The sequence below is a fragment of the Camelus ferus genome, chromosome 1, assembly GCF_009834535.1.
Source record: "Camelus ferus isolate YT-003-E chromosome 1, BCGSAC_Cfer_1.0, whole genome shotgun sequence".
NCBI lineage: Eukaryota > Metazoa > Chordata > Mammalia > Artiodactyla > Camelidae > Camelus > Camelus ferus.
In genome coordinates, this window is record NC_045696.1 from 89,364,549 (window position 1) to 89,381,746 (window position 17,198).

The 17,198-nt window shown below is 43.1% G+C and overlaps 1 non-coding gene across 1 annotated transcript; it reads right to left on the reverse strand.

Annotated features, from left to right (window-relative positions):
- Positions 1–3,248: 3,248 nt before the first annotated feature.
- On the reverse strand, positions 3,249–3,320 carry TRNAT-AGU. Its single transcript has one exon. It is a non-coding gene; the product is annotated as a tRNA-Thr (tRNA).
- Between the last annotated feature and the right edge of the window lie 13,878 nt (positions 3,321–17,198).

Consider the following 17,198-nt stretch of genomic DNA (forward strand, 5'->3'; position numbering starts at 1 on the left):
AATATTCCTTTCTTTCTTACGATGGAGAATTTGATCCTGTTTTTTAAGCCAAAGGGAAGGAGCCCAGGAGAGGAAGAGATTAATGATTCAGGAGAAAAATGGGATGGCTGATGGCACATGGCCTTGGAGAGGACAGGAAGTGACTGGGTCAAACCCATAGTTGTGTTTTGTTTGACTTTTTTGCTGTGTTTTTTCTTTTTCTTGTGGGAGTTTTTGTTGTTGCAATGGCTTAACAGAAATAAAAAGTCTGTTATAAAAGGATGTGTAATTGTTGTGACCTGCAAATGATATGTTCACTGTTCTAAATCGGTGATTTTTCAACCCTTTTCCACATTTGGCATGTGAAGAAAATGTTAATATCTGAAAGATATATTGGAATAAACCATAGGGAATTTGGAGTCAATTTTCTGTGGCTTGGTGGCAAAATTTTAGTGTATTTTTATTATATTATATAATTATGATAACAAAAATAAAATGTAATATATTAGGGAAGATATTCAATATTGAATTTATGGTAAAACTTCCATGTAAAATATTCCCAAATTGTTTACCAAGAAATTTCAGCTTATTTCTCTGGACATAACTTTGATACAAGGTTATATGCCTGAAAGAGTTATAAACATTTCTTGGTGTTGACTTTTTAATGATCATCTCTTGTTAGTCAACATGAATGAGAAACTTTGTTCATACAATTTGCTAGTTTGAAACACTTAATTTTTTTAATCTTTAAAACTGATAATAGTTGCCAAGAGAATATAACAGATCTTTCATCCTTTCATAGACAAATGTGATATTAAAATTTGTTGTGATGATGCAAATAGATTTTTTCAAAACCATATAGCTTTTTCAGATCATGTACTTCAAAGTAGTGGTGAAGCTCTAGTGTGAAGAAAAGGCAGGTGTTACTGGAGCAGTAACCTTGCAAGAAGCTTGAATGTCACTAAAAGAATCCACCAGCACAAATACATGGCAGTGTCTACTGTACATCAGGACCACGATTCCAAGCTGCTATGGTGGAGTGCCTGCTCTGAGCCCCCTTGGGCTGTGAACTGAGCACCATGCGCACCTAGTGCCAAACCCAGCAGCTCCACGGTCCCATGACCACAAGGCAGTGATGGGGCACTGAGGGGCCATCCTGGCTGGAGGGCACCCCGTGGGCGGGTTTAACAGGTTGCCACAAAGCAAGTTGTGTGGGATGTGGCCGGTTGTGCCTGGTGCTCAGTGATCTCACACAGTCAGAGGTACCCTGCTTAGGGCTCTCTCTTGAGCCTCCAAGGAGCATCTTGATTGTAGGTGACTAGCTCCACGGGACACACCAGACCTTCCTTGACTCCTGGGCAGTCGGTATCTTACAGAGCATCCAGTGTCCGACCCTTGGCATCACAGTGGACCGCACGCAGCACACCAACTGGAAAGCTTAGGTCTAGAAAGCCCAAGGAAGAAAGTGTTGACAATAAAAGAGTGAAAAGAATGATTTCATATATGAAAGCTACATGCATACATATTAAGATAAATATCTGAAAATTACTGAGTTCTCTATTTACTAACTATAACCAGTGGGGAAACATAAATGGGAAAAAATATTGCATTCCCAATAGCAACAAAAGAGATGAAACACCTAGGAATAACTTAACAAGAAATGTGAAAGATTTATATGAGTAAATGACAAGATTTTACTGTAAGATATAAAAGAAGACTTCATTAAATAGAACCATAATCTGCTTTTGGATGGGACAACTGAATATTACAAAAATGTCAATTCCTACCAAATTAATTTATAGTTATAATATAACTCCAATCAGAATCCCAATAGGGTTATTTTTAGAGTATGACAAAATCATTCCAAAGTGCAGGCAGAGGACAACCGGCCATAGTAACTAATACACTTTGAGAAAAAAAAAAGGGGGTGGCGAGAGGGATTAGCTTTCCCAGAAGGTAAAAGACAGCAGAAAAGAACAGTGATGTTTTCAGTTTGTTTCTGCTGCTAGTGTAGTTTAGTGAAACAGAATCGATAGGCCAGGAATAGCCCAGAGAATATGTATAGTGATGAGAAACGGTGTCACAACACAGGGCGGAGTGAAGGATTCTCAGTGCGTGATGCTGGATGTTTACTGGTGGGGGCGGGGGGCGCGGTTGGAGGAAGGAATGGGGAGAAGCTGCCCTGAATGTGGGTTTCTGTGCACAGGGTCTTCAACTAGAGTTACACGTCCCCCTTCTCTCCCAAGCCCTCATTTTCTCCTCCCTAGGATAGGAGGAGGGAAATGCTTCGCTGATGAGTTTTGAAGAAGAAATAGAGTGTGAGTGGCTCAGGCCCCTCCTCTCTTGGACCTGCTGGGCCGCAGGGAAGCCGAGTGCCCTCTGCGCTCAGCTTGTTGGCCCATCGCTGAGGAAGCCCTTGCCCCCAACCTTCGGGGACGCGCTGGGGTCTAGCAGGGCCTGGGTGTGGGCGACTGAGGCCATTTAGTTCAGGGATGAGGTGTATTAACAGACTATCTTTTTCAGATAAAATTGCACATTCTAATCAGCTTTACTCAGGAATAAAGAAGACCTCTGCCTGCATTATGTCTCTATCTCTTTATTGGTTTCTAACTCATGAGTGGGAAAGGATGTTATTTGTTGGCTGAGCTAAAACTCCAAAACTGAACTAAGTGGCTGGCTAGTTGGGGGGAAAATTTATATCATAACACATACCAATATATGAACAACAAACTTTTATAAATGTCAGGCTGTTAAAAACAAAAACTGGAAGACATGCAAATTGCTGAATCAGGGGAGACTCTCTAAGGTTAAAAACAAATGCAAGGACCCCAAAGGTAAAGACACACAGCTCTAACAAGATTTAAAAAGAGCGTGTACATGTAAAAAAGCAATAAAATGAATGAAAAGGCAATTATCAAACTGGAAAATTATTTCTAGTAAATGTTACACACAATTGCTGCCCTAAATTTCCCAAGGACACAGACAAAATGATCAGAAAAAATGATCAGGATCATGAATGGCTAGTGAATATGTGGAAACTGCCCAATACACGTATGATCAAAGAGATACAGTTAAAATGAAATGCCACTCTTTGTCTACCTGGTTGGAAAAAAGATGATAAAACAAGAATACTGGTACTGATGAGCTTATAATGAAATGATCACTGTGACTGGTAGGAACATAAGTCAGTACCATTTTTCTGAAATGAAATTTGGCAAAATTTATCATGAGTCCTAACACTTATACCTTAAAAAATTTTTTTTTTTAAATAGAGGTACTGGGAATTGAACCCAGGACCTCCTGCATACTAAGCATGTGCTCTACCACTGAGCTATACCCTCCCCCCTCAACACATACCTTTTGACCCTAGTAAATCTAGGAATCTATCGTAAGGAATTTGCAGACATGCAAAATAAAGATTTATGTCCCTAGGTTTTTATGATAAAATAAGTGGAAAAACATATCCAATGTTAATAAATGTAAACCCATTATATAATAGAATAGTTTATGGCTATCAAAATTAAGCTACAAAAAGCTTCTTAAAATCACCTTAGAACATTTTTAAAAATCAACAACAAGAAACGTATAAGCTTCTCTGGTAAAGCAAACGATTTAAGGCAGCTTGTGAGTAAATTTAAAATTCAGCAAGATTGCTCAAGTTAGAAGTGGGTGAGGGAAGGAGGCCAACAAGAGTAGAGACAAAATAAGATCTGGAAAGAACCTATTACAAAAATGAAAACCATTGCTCAAGTCTGAACGTTAGCTATGGTTGGGCCACAAGTCTGACTCTATGGAAATTCAAAAGGGAGCAATATCTTAGAACATCACAGTGTGGAATTCGCTAGGGAGGCAACATGAGATAAATCCAAAGATCGTTAGGCATGATTAAAGGCACATGTGAGGTTCAGCAATGACTTTGTGGTGGATCCACTTGGCAGATGTCTGTGATTTTCTCCAGCAACTCTCAGCAGCCTGAAAGCAACAGAAGCCACAGCATCAGAGGCTGAGAAAATGAGTGCTGGGTAAATTCAAGTTTGGAAATTGACACAATGAATGTGGGAGAAAACCAGAGTAGTAAAAGCATCTGGGGTACTGGTTTAAGCAATAATTAAGTCACTCAACCAAAAGTGATACTTTTGGATACATATCGCGTGCCAGACACTGTCCTAGTTTTTCTTGGATATGTCAGTGAACATAACTAAGATCTCTTAAGTATGGGAGTAGGGTGGGGAGGAGGGCACAGAACAAAGAATAAACACAATAAATATGTGTAATTAAGAACAAAAGAAGTGACTGAGCAGGGTGCAGGGAGATGGGAGTGTGGACTAGGGGTGGGTGAGGATGCGTGACTCGGCAATAAGACTTAAAGAAGGCGAGTCACAAAGACATCTGGGCTAGCAGGGTCTAGAATGGGCAGTGTGGAAAGAGGGGTGAAACCAGGAGCTGCATCTTAGATGGAGAGGGTGAGAGGGTCTGGAAATAGTTCATATGGGAAAGAGAGAGAAGTCAGGAAGCTGTCCCAAGAGTGGGGAATTCCTGATTGGAATCTTAGAGATTCACAACTCTTATCTTAAACTCACCCCCCTTCCTTGGAGAACTATTTTTAAAATTTCCAATTACACATGTCCCCAGAGGTGCAGCTTTTTCCCTGCCTTGATTTTAGGGAAAGTGCTATATGGACATAGTGAAAAATTAGAATTTTATAGGAAAGAACTCCTTGATACTTTTTTTTTTCAGTAAAGGATTGAATGACTCACACCTTCAAAAGTGCCTTCTTTAGAAGTTTCAAAATAAAGGTAGATTTGGAGGGCACATAATTGTACAAACAGAATGATCGCAACTTTATCAGATAGCAACACAGTCTAAAATCACATGCATAGAAAAAAAGAAAAGGAGGATGGAAGAAAATACTAAACTATCTACTATGGCTGGCTGGCTTTGGGTGGTGGGACAACATAAGCCCCCCCCCTTTTTTTTTTCTGTGTTCCTTCTTGTTTTACTTTGATAATGGCTGAAGAATATTTTACTTAAAAATAGGCTAGGTTTTCTCCCTCAATTTTCGCTTAAGTATAGTCCTGCTAGAAAGGAAGGGAATGCAATGGGCCAAGGATACAAGGGGTAATTTCTGTAGGAAATAAAAATAGTAAAGTTAGTATGAAAAGATAGGCAACATCACTAGTAACCAAAGATATGAAAATTGAACTTTTTAAAATGTATCATTTTTGCTTATTACATTGGCAATTTAAAAAAAAGATTTATAATCTGGAACTGGAAAAAGATGGAGGCAAAGAAATCATCAAGTAAATGGTTCAGCAAAATTCCTAGAACTAAAGGAAATCGAAAGAGCTGACTGAGTGACCATCAACACAGATGAAAGCAGACACACGTCAAGGCAGAGTCTCAAGACGTTTCACAACACAGAGGATGTAGATAAGGTCTTAGACGTTTCTAGAGGGAAAAGAAAACAGCTTATGCAAAAAAGGATCATGAATCAGAAGAGCTCTGGATTTTTCAACAGCAAAAGTGAAAACTAAAAGAACCTGGAGAAATGTCCTTAAAAATATAAGAGCAATGATTTCCAGCCTGTAATTTTATACCCACCAAACTATCAATCAAATGATGATAGGATAGAGACATTTTCAAGATCTCATAAATTTAGCTCTGATTCATTTTTTTTAAGGGGAAGCTCCTGGAGGGTGTGCACCACAAAAACTAAGGAGTAAACTAAGACGGAAAACCGCTGAAAGAAGAGGCAGGAAAAGAGGACATCTGGAGTGATGTTAAAGAGAGACCTCCAAGTGGCCGCCAGCCCCGCTTGGAACAGGTCGGAAGTCTCCTAGAGAAAATCCTTCAGGAATATGATCTGATGAATACCTGATGTCTGCCAACATGTTGAGAGGAATTTAGAGGATTAATGGGGAATTTGCGGTCAAATTGGTAGTAAGTATGTTGAAAAATAAACAAAAGTAGACAATTGTTGACTCCAGGGAAAACAAGAAGTTGTACAGGAAGGGACTGTAAATCAGAGCACAGCTTCTGACTCTGTCTGAATTATGTCTAAATAGTCATCAGAATGTCAGCACTAACTATCCCTCTAATCAGAGTCACGACATGACTCCACTGGAAGGATGGGGGATGAGGAAGAGCATGTGGATGATGTGGAGAAGAACTCTAAATCCTTTTCTTTCATAGAGGGAAGTTAAAGAAAGATGTGTAAGCCAGACAGCTCTTCTCCCTCCGGACACTCTTAGTCTGGATGGGAAATTATCAGAATGGCAAACAGCCTGAGGACAAAGGTGACAAACTGGGAATAGACAGCAGAATAGAAAAATGGAATCTGGCTCCTTGGTGATCTAGCACTGAATTAACCAATCCTGAAAACTACTGAGATCTCTTTGGTGTGCAAGGACCTTGGTGATGATGCTGTGAACATCCATGGCTTCCACATTCAAGTACTTGGGACAATGAGCCCCACAAGTTGGAACAGCCATGGAAGATTTTCTATAGAAGTCTAAAAGCAAAGAAAAAGCCAGTGTTAATGATAAGATACATTATGATTAAGCACTCATCATGGGCCATGTCCTTTGAGCCAGCTGAAGACTGATAGCCATTTCGGACTATGAATTTCACTGCCTCTGGTCTTAAATCTTTGCATACACAGAATTATTGAAAGAAAAAATGACTTCACTTAAAATGACCCCTAATGTTTGTATAGAAGTTTACACTTTTTAAGGAATGATTTCAACACATGACAAATCACTGCTCTAAAGAAACACACTGTCATGTGCTAGCTACTTCAGAAGTGCTAAACTGAAGAAACGAGTAAGACCACGTACATTTCTACAAGGGCTTTCAAATATATAGAATTACCAAAGAATGAAAAAATTTGTCCTTAACTTCACAGAACAAAAAAGTAAATAAATAAATAAAAATAAAGGTGGTGATAGGTGGACTTTCAAAAAAAAATTATAAACTTCAACATATTATAATCACAAGCAATGGAATTAAGCTTCTCAGTATGTTTGCTGGTATTGCTGGAGATCTAAGGAAACTGACTCTCAACTGTTTATCTCAAGTAGCCAAAAAGAAATTCACCTGTAACCTAATATACAATAATTGGTTATAATTATTAAGCTCCCCGGATGTGCTGGGGGGTTTATGCAGTACTTTATGTGCATCTTTTCATTGATTTTCATGATTATCTTAGGAAGGGAGGTATTGTTATTGTCTCCTTTTGGCTTGGACAAGTGTGGTTCATGGAGGTAAGATCTGGACCCAGACATGCTCAGTTCTAGAGCCTGTATGCTTAACTGCTGTGCTGTGTGAGCTCTGATTAACGGTGAGGACATCTGAGATCAGGTATGAGAATGATGCCTCGACCAGTCTTGAGCAGATTTCTGTATTAGACGTTCAGTGTGGGTGTATTAACGTGGGCCAAGAGTTCTCTAAATGCAGGTGCGTACACCTGGTACTCCTCCCAGCTCTGCATCTCTCTTTGTGCTCAGATGTACTTGACTCTGGCCTGGATGCACCATGTAAATACTGCTTTCATATTTGCTCAAGATTTTAGTTTTCTGTTTGTTGTAAGATCTTACACTTACCATACCATCATGTCTGGTTTTGATTGCACGCCCCCATAGGCCAAGGAGTGTTGTCTGTGTTGCCCACTTGTTACAGAGTTCTGTCCCAGTCCCAAGTCCTGCCAATCACTCGTGCAAACTGCAAGTAAGAAAAATGAGCGAGCAGGAGGGGCTCAGTAAGGGGATGGCGCTGAACGAACCCCACTCAGACACAGAGCCTGGGAGCCATCTGAGCCAAGTGTAAAGAAAGCATGGGCCTCTAGGCCCCAAACAGAGAAGCCCAGAGTCTGACCAGGCACCCTCCAGAGGTACTGCATTTGCTTGCCAAGGAATCGGTACAAAGCAGCTTGTGAAAAATATCCCAGCATGCTCTTGACAATCCCTGAAATGAGACTGGAAAGCGTTAAACAGGATTGGATTGTCAATAAATGATAAGTAAGAACATCAGCATAAAAAGCTTTATGTCTGTCTCAATTATTCACTCTCTGATGGTTCAGATGTGCATCTTCCCGGCCCTGGTGTTAATAAACACTGACATTTGAAGTGAAGTGAGCTGTTTCCATATCCTTTGAAAATGGAAATGGAAGTGTTGAGAGAATGCAGATGAATTCAGCTCTTTTTCAGTTGTTTCTGGCAGAAAGTTGTTCCGAATAACCTATGATATTACCAGAAAGAGGGATTGGAAGTTTCTTTACATGGGGTGAGGATTTCAGAGGGAATGGTCAGAAATTTTCCTAAGGGGAAAAAATATCATAGTGGCAAGAGATGGAGAAAGATATTCCAGGGAATATAGAATTAAGAATATATAAGGGGAAGGGTATAGCTCAGTGGTAGAGCGCATGTTTAGCATGCATGAGGTCCTGGGTTCAATCCCCAGATCCTCCATTTAATAAATAAATAAACCTAATTACAACCGCACTGCTACCCACCCCCCCGAAAAAAGAATTATGTGAGATATTCCAGAGAGGCTTGCTCTTTGAACTGTGGTTTCGGGATATAAGGAATTATTAATTGGCCTCTAGTTTCCAGAGAGGAAGGCAAAGACCCCACTAGTATCAGTCTGATAACTTGGTCCTACCTAGAGACTAGGGCTTTGGGCCCTGCCTTTGCTGGGAATATAGCAAAGCTCTGAAAATCCATGGTTCTTCTGATCCTGGAGACTCCTCTCCTTGGAAGGTTGGGAAGGGAACTGTTGGGTTTCAAGGATGCTTACATCTTGAAAAAATTAGCAGTGGTACTCAGTGACTTGGAAGCTTCTTCTGTATTCATTGTGATTTGGGATACTGTCTATGGCAGGAATTATGAACATTGCCCATTTCAAAAGACTAAGTATTCATTTTATAATTTAAAGCAGTTATAGAAGTTTGTAGTTGTAGCTATGTTTTCTGGCACATCATTTGTGGCCCCTCTGCTGTAGGAAATGCTGAAATCCAGATCGGAAGGCAACCTCAATTATGAATTGTCATATGGGAAAGTAGACCATGCTTCTTAATGCTGTAATTACAGATATATTCACATATGGACACAGAAAACCCCCAAGAGAACACATCAAATATTGACAGTGAATTTTTAATTCTTCATTCAGATATTTCTTTGTTTTCTGAAATTTATACAATAAGCCTGTATTATTTTATAATCAAAAAATAACAGAAAGGGAGGGTATAGTGCAGTAGTAGAGTGCATGCTTAGCATTCACGAGGTCCTGGGTTCAATCCCCAGTACCTCCACTAAAAATAAGTAAGTAAATAAACCCAATTACCCCTCCCCCCAAAAATAAACAAAAAAACCCAGAGGTTCTTTTGGAACAGAAACAAGGTACTGTCTACTCCATCACTGGATCAGAACAGTCCAAAAATCCTCTGTAATGTGGGGTCAGAATGCAATTACACCATAATTTACTAATAGAAAATACTGAAGCATAAGTAGTGGGGATACGGGAGAAGTGTCCTCAGTTCTCAGGTGCAGGAAGTAAGGCCAAAAGCCAGCGGCTCACAGGGAAATGTGGCTGCTCTCTTGTCTACAGGAATTCTGTTCATCCAGGAGACCCCATTAATTTGAAGTTACCCCGGGACTATTTATGGAATCCAGAAAGACCTTTGATGGCTTCACTCACTCTGTCTAGAAGATTCTCCTGGAGTCCTGAGCTTGTCTCAGTCAGCACTGAAAGCCTGAGAGAGAGACAAAGAGAGAGCGAGCGAGCCAGCACCACACTTGCTTCTTGACTCAGTCCTGCTTTATAGCTGCACCTGATGGAAACATCTGTTCTTCAGCTAAATGGTAAATATTTTAAATACTCATGGGTCAGATCCTATCACTGCTTTTGGATCAGCTTTTGGAAATGAAAATTTCAGTCTCATTTGGCAAGTTAGAGGGTGACACTTGGGTTCCCTCCAGCAACCCCAGTTATGTCAGGAGCTTTGTCGTGGGAAGACTTTGCTAGATCTTGTTTTGACTTGGCTCTGTATATCCTGGTGACTCTGGGAAAATCACCTTGGTTTCTTCTTCTGGCATCTGATTGCTCGCCTTCCAGATGACCCCCAATAATTCCTGCCTCCTCCTAGTCATACCCTTGTGTAGTCCCCTCCCCGCTGTACCAAGGGAAATAAATTTATTTGTATTGTATATACATGAAACTGAGACTCCAAGGAGTTAAGTAATTTGATTAGTATAATGGGCTAGAGGAACATAAATTTTGTGTCACCTGATACCAAATCCAAGACCTTGTTCACCTTCTCATAATGCTGTTCCTTGGAAGGAAAGGAAAGGAATGAAATAGTCACTTTCCATTGATTCAAATGGTTGCTCACAGGGTTAAGCAGTGCCCTCACACCCAGAGGTGATGTACAAACACATATTTACCCTCCCACAGTCTTTTCAGTCAAATACATTAATAAATGATGAGTAACATCAAGAGGGATGTGTACCCCCCTTTACTCTTGTACCTTTTAAATTAATCAACCCACCCCCTTTTCTGTTGGTGCAGAGATAGATTTACATAATATCCTGGTTGCCATGGCTGATACTGCCCTTTGTTAGTTAACTCTTAAAGGAGGAGTCGTGTAAAAGCCTGTGAATGACCACATGAATTATGCATAAGGGACTCAACTCCAGTCATGCATATAAAATGGGCATTAAGAACCCAACTCTGATGCTCTTATTCTTTCACAAAGAGCCCCACACAGGGCTTGCTGGCCTGGTCTGTAGCTCTCTCATAGCACGAAATGGAGTTTGATGTATTGGTTTGAACTAATTCCAAAATGGAGACCACTAACCAAGAAAATCAAGTTATATAAATACATTTGGCATCTGGCAACTGACAATAATGTGCTTTCTAAAGTTTCTGTGTGCCTTGTAGAGCATTATAGTACACTCTGTGCACACAGTGACTGATGAAATCTAACCCCTCCTTCTTCCACCCAGCCAAGAAGAGCCAGTTTGAGACTGGTGAGTGATTTGCTGAAAGAATTCAGAAGGTACCAGAGGAGATTCATGTTCGAATTCCATCTCCTGTTCTCCAGCCTTACTCTCTAGGGTGCCTTTGAAGGTCAAACTGAGTCTCCATGAAATCACCCTCCACCAGGTGGACAGACCATTCCGACTTTAGGAAGGAAGATGGTGACCCAGGGTGTCCCCTGCTCTTCAGTGCAGCAGCCAAACTCCCTTTCAACATCATCAGCTGTCCAAGATCCAGTTCAGTTAGCTCAAACCCATCTTCTCACCAAATTCCTAGGCTATTAAAGATTCAAGGATGCCTCAAAGAAGGTGTCTGGTCTGTCTTTTTGTCTGAGACTCTAAACTCTAGCATGGCCTGTTGGAAAAAGAGCATCCCTATGTATAGGTTTGAGTGAACCTTACTTGGGAGAATTGGTTTTTGTTTTTCAACCACTCGTAAGAACAGCTTGCTGATGCTTTCTGATGGTGGCAATGGAAAAAGTCAACATTTGGGTCAGCTGGCACGCATGCCTAGTCCAAGCCATGGCCATCCCCACCAGGCTACTGCAGTGGCCCCTGATGTGGTCTCCCTGCCTCCCCTCTCACTTCGTACTGCCCATTTCCACACAGCAGCTGAAGCCACCAATGGCTTCTCATCACACTTAGAATAAAGCCCAAGCTCCTCACCCTGGCCGATGAGGCCTCCAGAACATGGCTCTGCCTGGTTTTTCTAACTGATTTTGTACCATCCTCCCCATGCCCACCACTTTCCAGCCCTCGCTTTCTTACAGTTCCTTGAACACATTAAATTTGCTTCTACCTACAGTCCCTCACACTTGTTCCTTTTGCCTGGAATGACCCCGATGATTGCCTTTCCAGCTCTTGTCATTTCCTTTTCTTATTAAACGTCACTTCTCCTGAGAATCCTTCCCTGACCACCCCATCTGAATGAGTTCCAGCATATAACTTGGTTTTATTTTCGCCTTAATACTTCTGGTATTTTCTTGTTTATTCAATCTGTTTTACCGTCTGGCTTTCCCCGACTGTACTGTTAGCTCCAAAGGCAGGAACCTGGTATGTGTTATTCTCCATTGTGTCTCTAGTGCCTAGAACCCTGGCTGGCACTAGCAGACACTCAGTGTTTGTTGAATGAATAAATGAATGAATAAATGCTTTTGTTTTCATTTGGATCAGCCATTCTAGAAAAATATGTTGGTTTATTTCCATCTGAATTGATTCAGCCATCTTGTAAAAACAAATCCTTCCCAGTTAAGAGTCAATTCATAGTTGAATAAAAATGACTGGGCGAGCCAGCTCAGGCTTCAGTAAGTTAATGTGCTATATCCCTGATGTGTACAATTCAAATCCCTGACTCAGATACCTGAAAATGTCATTTGAGTTACAATTACTGGTCCTGGGACTGCCTTACTTTACCTTTATCTGGGCTCCGAGGACCCGACACAAGTTCTTTGTTTTCTGTAAGTCTTTGACACACCCTCCCCCCACCCCCAGCCCACAGAACTGCTCTCCTCCTGGGCTCCCTCCTGCTTCTATAGCGCCGCGGAGTACTCCAGTCACTCCTCAGGCCTTGGGTGGAGGTGGCTATTAGATGTCTGCTCTGTGGGGGGAATTTGAAGGCAGCATGAGGATCTCAGTCCCTTTATTTGTCCTGGGCTTCTGTTTTGGACCCTTTCTCGCTGTGTTTGTCCTATGGGTATTCTGTTGACCTGCAGATCAACTCCAGTAGCCTTTTCTCTAGTTCTTTTCATTTTTAAATGACTGTCGACTCTTAGCAACACTGGGCGCTCAGGACAGTCTGCCCCTAATTCTGGCCACAGTTAGTGGCAGTGGTCAGGGCAGAGTTCAAAGGGGGGCTCTTTCTGAGATGCCTGAAATGGTCGAGGGCTTCCCCTTTTCCCTGTGGTTGAGAACATCCAGTGAAGCCTTTCTTACCCAGAAATGGGTTGTAAAAAGGCAATAACTAGATTCTTTTATCTCCCATAATAGCTTTCCACAAAGGAGGGAGACCTTTCCAGCTGAGACAAAGCCTGACTTTAGCTGATGCTGCTGGCAGACCCACAACAAGCCCTCTCTGTGGCCAGGGACCCACTGGCATCCTTTGCCTGATAAAGGGGGATGCATTAGCACAGACCCTGACATCCCCTCTCCCTGAAAAGGAGTTCGAATCTCGGAGGAAATCGTGTCCTTAGTGTAAAGATATGGTAAAAATTTTAACTTTTTTTTGACAGCAGACAATCCTTCCCCTCTCCATAGGAAGACTGGTACTCTTAGGTGATTCTTTTGCTAAAACACTTGACATGAGAGTGGGGCATCTGAGTTATAACCCTGGGTCCTGGGACTACATTCTAAGGAAGGTAGATTCAGATGATTGAAAAGTGCAGAAAATTCCTGCCCCCAGTTCTCTCTTACTGGCCAGGAGTTTTTGCCCCATAAATCAATTTCTTTTTGTCTTGAGAGCCTTCTGCTTTTGAGTGCTTTTATTAAAACGTAACTCTCCCTGACAGGGATGGACTCTAGGACATTCATCAGTGGTGGGTTATAACTGGTATGGACCCTCACGTACATGCCACAGAGTCCTATAATAGTATAACACTCTTACAGTATAGAATTGACCACATTGCTTGTTTCGTGGTTGTCGCCCCACCAGGTGGACAGGGACTAGACAATCTGTCTTATCCATCCTTTTACCCCTGCGCCTAGTCCTGTGCCTGGATCCTTAGCAGATATTTCTGAATGAACGACCAACATTGCAAGATGCTTCCAAGTCTAGAAGCCTGCTGAGCGGAGGAGTAGAACACAGACGCTGGCACAAAAATAGTTGTGGGGAGGGGGTCTCCCTCAAGAAAGGGAAGAGGATCCCCAGACTTCTGAATCTTTCATCCCTGGTGACACAAAACACAGATGGTGACAAGAAGAGCTGCTTCAGTGGAGAGACAGTGAAAGTTCTCAGGAGACACTGTGGACATTTTTAAACACTTTCTCCGGCCTACTGACAAGCCAAGGCCCCTGCTTCTGTGTCTGTGACAACTGAGCGAAGCCATTTCATCTCCTCACTAATCGGCAAAATTCTTTCCTTGCTACAGCATTTGGAGTGTGAATTCTAAAGGTAACCTTGGGAACCAGCTCCTTCAGTAAACCAAGGGAATTAGTGCAGGCTTCAGTGTTGGCTGTGCCCAAGGTAATGTCGACTGGATTTTCTCAGGTCACATCCCACTCTGAAAGAAATCGTCATTTCTTGGCGGACCGTGTGCTGGGGACGGCTTGTGGCCCCGGGACGGTCCCCACGGCGCACACGAGAGAACAGCGGGGGGCCCAGTCCTGCGCACCCCCCCCCCCCACCTCCAGGGCTTTCCACACAGAGAGGGAGGCAGGATCCTGGGGGCCTGGCCGGGATGTAGCATCCCCTAAAGCTGAGGGCCATCAGCTCAGAAGAACGCGTTTCAAAGAGAGTTTCTAGCATGCTGTCGAGACGCCTATTTGTCAGGAAGCGGTGTGTGGGTTCCTGTGGCTATTTGCTTCCTAGGAGCTGTTGCTGCTTCTGTCCAGGTTTTGACTCCCTTTGCTCCAGGCAGTGATCATACGTGTATGAATTCATCTCATGCTAATAGTAACCCTATGAGGCAAGAACTATCGTCATCTCCATTTCACAGATAGGAACCGGCTAAGACAGGCACAGTTTAAGGGCTGCACCTTAGCTGTCCTCTTCCCAGCTGAGAGCGAGGTTTTACAGCAAGGTTTCAGCTTCTGGGTCTCCCATCTCACAGAGGCTCTGCCTCGCTGGTTCTGCCTCCCGATTTGCCTCCCTCCTCCTGGCGCCCCTCAAGCTGACCCTTCGTTTCCATGGTATGCCTGGCGGATGTGTCTGACTTCTGTCTGTCTGAGCGTGCCGGCCTCGCAGCCACAAGCCTGCCCTGCCGCACCCCAGCACCCGGCTGGCCTCTGGAACCCCTGCCTGGAGTGGGACGGGTGGCTCCACAGGCAGCCCGGCTCGGGGAGTACCGCACGCGGCTGGGCGGGAGCACCAGTCCTCTGGCGGAAGCAGGCGGGTCTCCCTGCGGAGGCGGAGGAAGCACGGCCACGATCCGTTATCATCGCGGGGAGCGCTCTCCATCTTCGGAGAATTTAAAGAGCGAAATCAAATGCATCGGCAGCCGAGTCACTTCTTTGAATCCATGTTCAGGACGCCTCCTAAATGTCTTCCCAGAATCCACCTTCCCTAGGATACCTTCATTGAATCCCCACCCAACAGCCACTCCTCCCACCCAATTCTGCACGCTTTATCTAATCTCCCGTGCCTTACACCGCTCATCCCCCACTTCAGCCACTTCTCGCACGCGTCTCACTCGCCAGGCTGCACCTCACCTCACTGCCTTGCATTTCAGCGCCCGACATCATCCTGGGTGCTATCGGTTGCTCTTGCTTATTCTCCTTTTTGTTTGTTACGTTGTTTCCTTCAGTGGACTGTAGATCTGGGAAGGCGTCTACTGTACTCCTAGTGCCCAGTCCAAGACTGGGCAGAAGACACACAGCCCAGAAACAGACTCTGCGGTTGATGACTGGCCATAATGGCCCCTCACTGCATGGGCATCAAGTATCCTGGTGTGGGATGGAGGCCCTCCTTAAAACTGCGACCTCCTCCGAGTGAAGTGCATTAGGGATTCAAATATATGTGAAGCGCCAGGGCCTTTCTATTTTTAATGCCAACTAGGGATGAGAGGCTAAAAGAAAAAAAATAAACTGACCTCCTCCGTTGCTGCCTACCTATGGATCTAGATTAATCTCCTTGTTTTTTTAGACTTTATTTTTTAAGTCTTCATAGACTTTTAAAAAAGCATTTTTAGGTTCACAGCAAAACTGAGTAGAAAGTACAGAGATTTCCCATATACCCCTGTCCCCACACATGCTCTTGTTTCCTCCACTATCAACATCACGCACTGAGCGGGATATTTGTTACAATCACGGAACATACGCTGACACGTTATGAGGACCTAAAGTCCACATTTGGGTTCACTCTTGGTGTTGTACAGTCTATGAGTTAGGACAAATACGCAGTGACAAGTGTCTGTCAGCACAGTATTGTACAGAGTGCCTTCACTGCCCTCGACTTTTGGCAACTACTGATTTTTTTTTATTGTTTCCATAGTATTGCCTTTTCCAGAATATCATACAGTTGGAATGATACGGTGTGTCGCCTTTTCAGATTCAACCTTCTACTTTTCATCTTTCAATTACTTCCTTTGTTGGACCCTTTTCAAATTCAGGGTTTGGGTCTCTGGATATCTTGGGTAATCACATAGTGAGCATAGTCTGTAAGGTACCCACTTAGAGAGAAAGACCAGGGAACACTATAAAGGCAGTTTCAGGGATCTTCAAGGGCCAGAAATCCCCCTCCCGCGCTACCTTATATTGGGACTGCCCTTTAAGTTAAGATGTTGAAATTCCCTATTAAGATACAAACGTAGTATCTGCAAGGGATGATTATTATTATAATTATTAACTACCAACATTATTAAACATGAATGTCCTGACTCAGATGAGTAGAATGGCTTAAAGGATAACAAGAATCTGGGTGAATGTGCCCAGAAGGTAGGGCTTTGGAAGCCAAGGAACTGAATGAGGGATTTCCTGGGTTGTCTGCACTTGCAGTCTGGACTCCTGGAAAAGTGGAGAAAGATAGAAAAACGTGTGGTAGAATGAAAAGAATACACTTTTGGGAGTCAAGGAACAGAATGAAGTTAGTTATCTATTTCTGTGTAGCAAATTATCCCCAAAACTTAGCGGTTTGAAAAGATAAATATTTGTCATCTCACAATTTCTATGTGTCAGGAATTTCAGAGCAGCTTCACTGGTTGGTTCTGGCTCAGAATTTCTCATGAGATTGTAGTCAAGTTGTTAGACGAGGCTGCAGTCATCTGAACACTTGTCTGGGATTGGATCTTTTTCCAAGATAACTCACTCACAGGGCTGTTGGCAGGAGCCCCAGTTCTTTGCTGGCTGTGGGAAGGGGGCCTCAGCTCTCTCCATAGGGCCGCTTGAGTGCCCTTACAGCATGGCAGCTGGCTTCCCCCAGAGTGAGCGATCCAAGAGAGAGCCGGGAGGAGGCCACCATGTCTTTTATGACCTGGCCACTGCACTGCCATGGCCTGTTTGTCACACGATCGTCACTAAGTCTAGTTCACGCTGGAA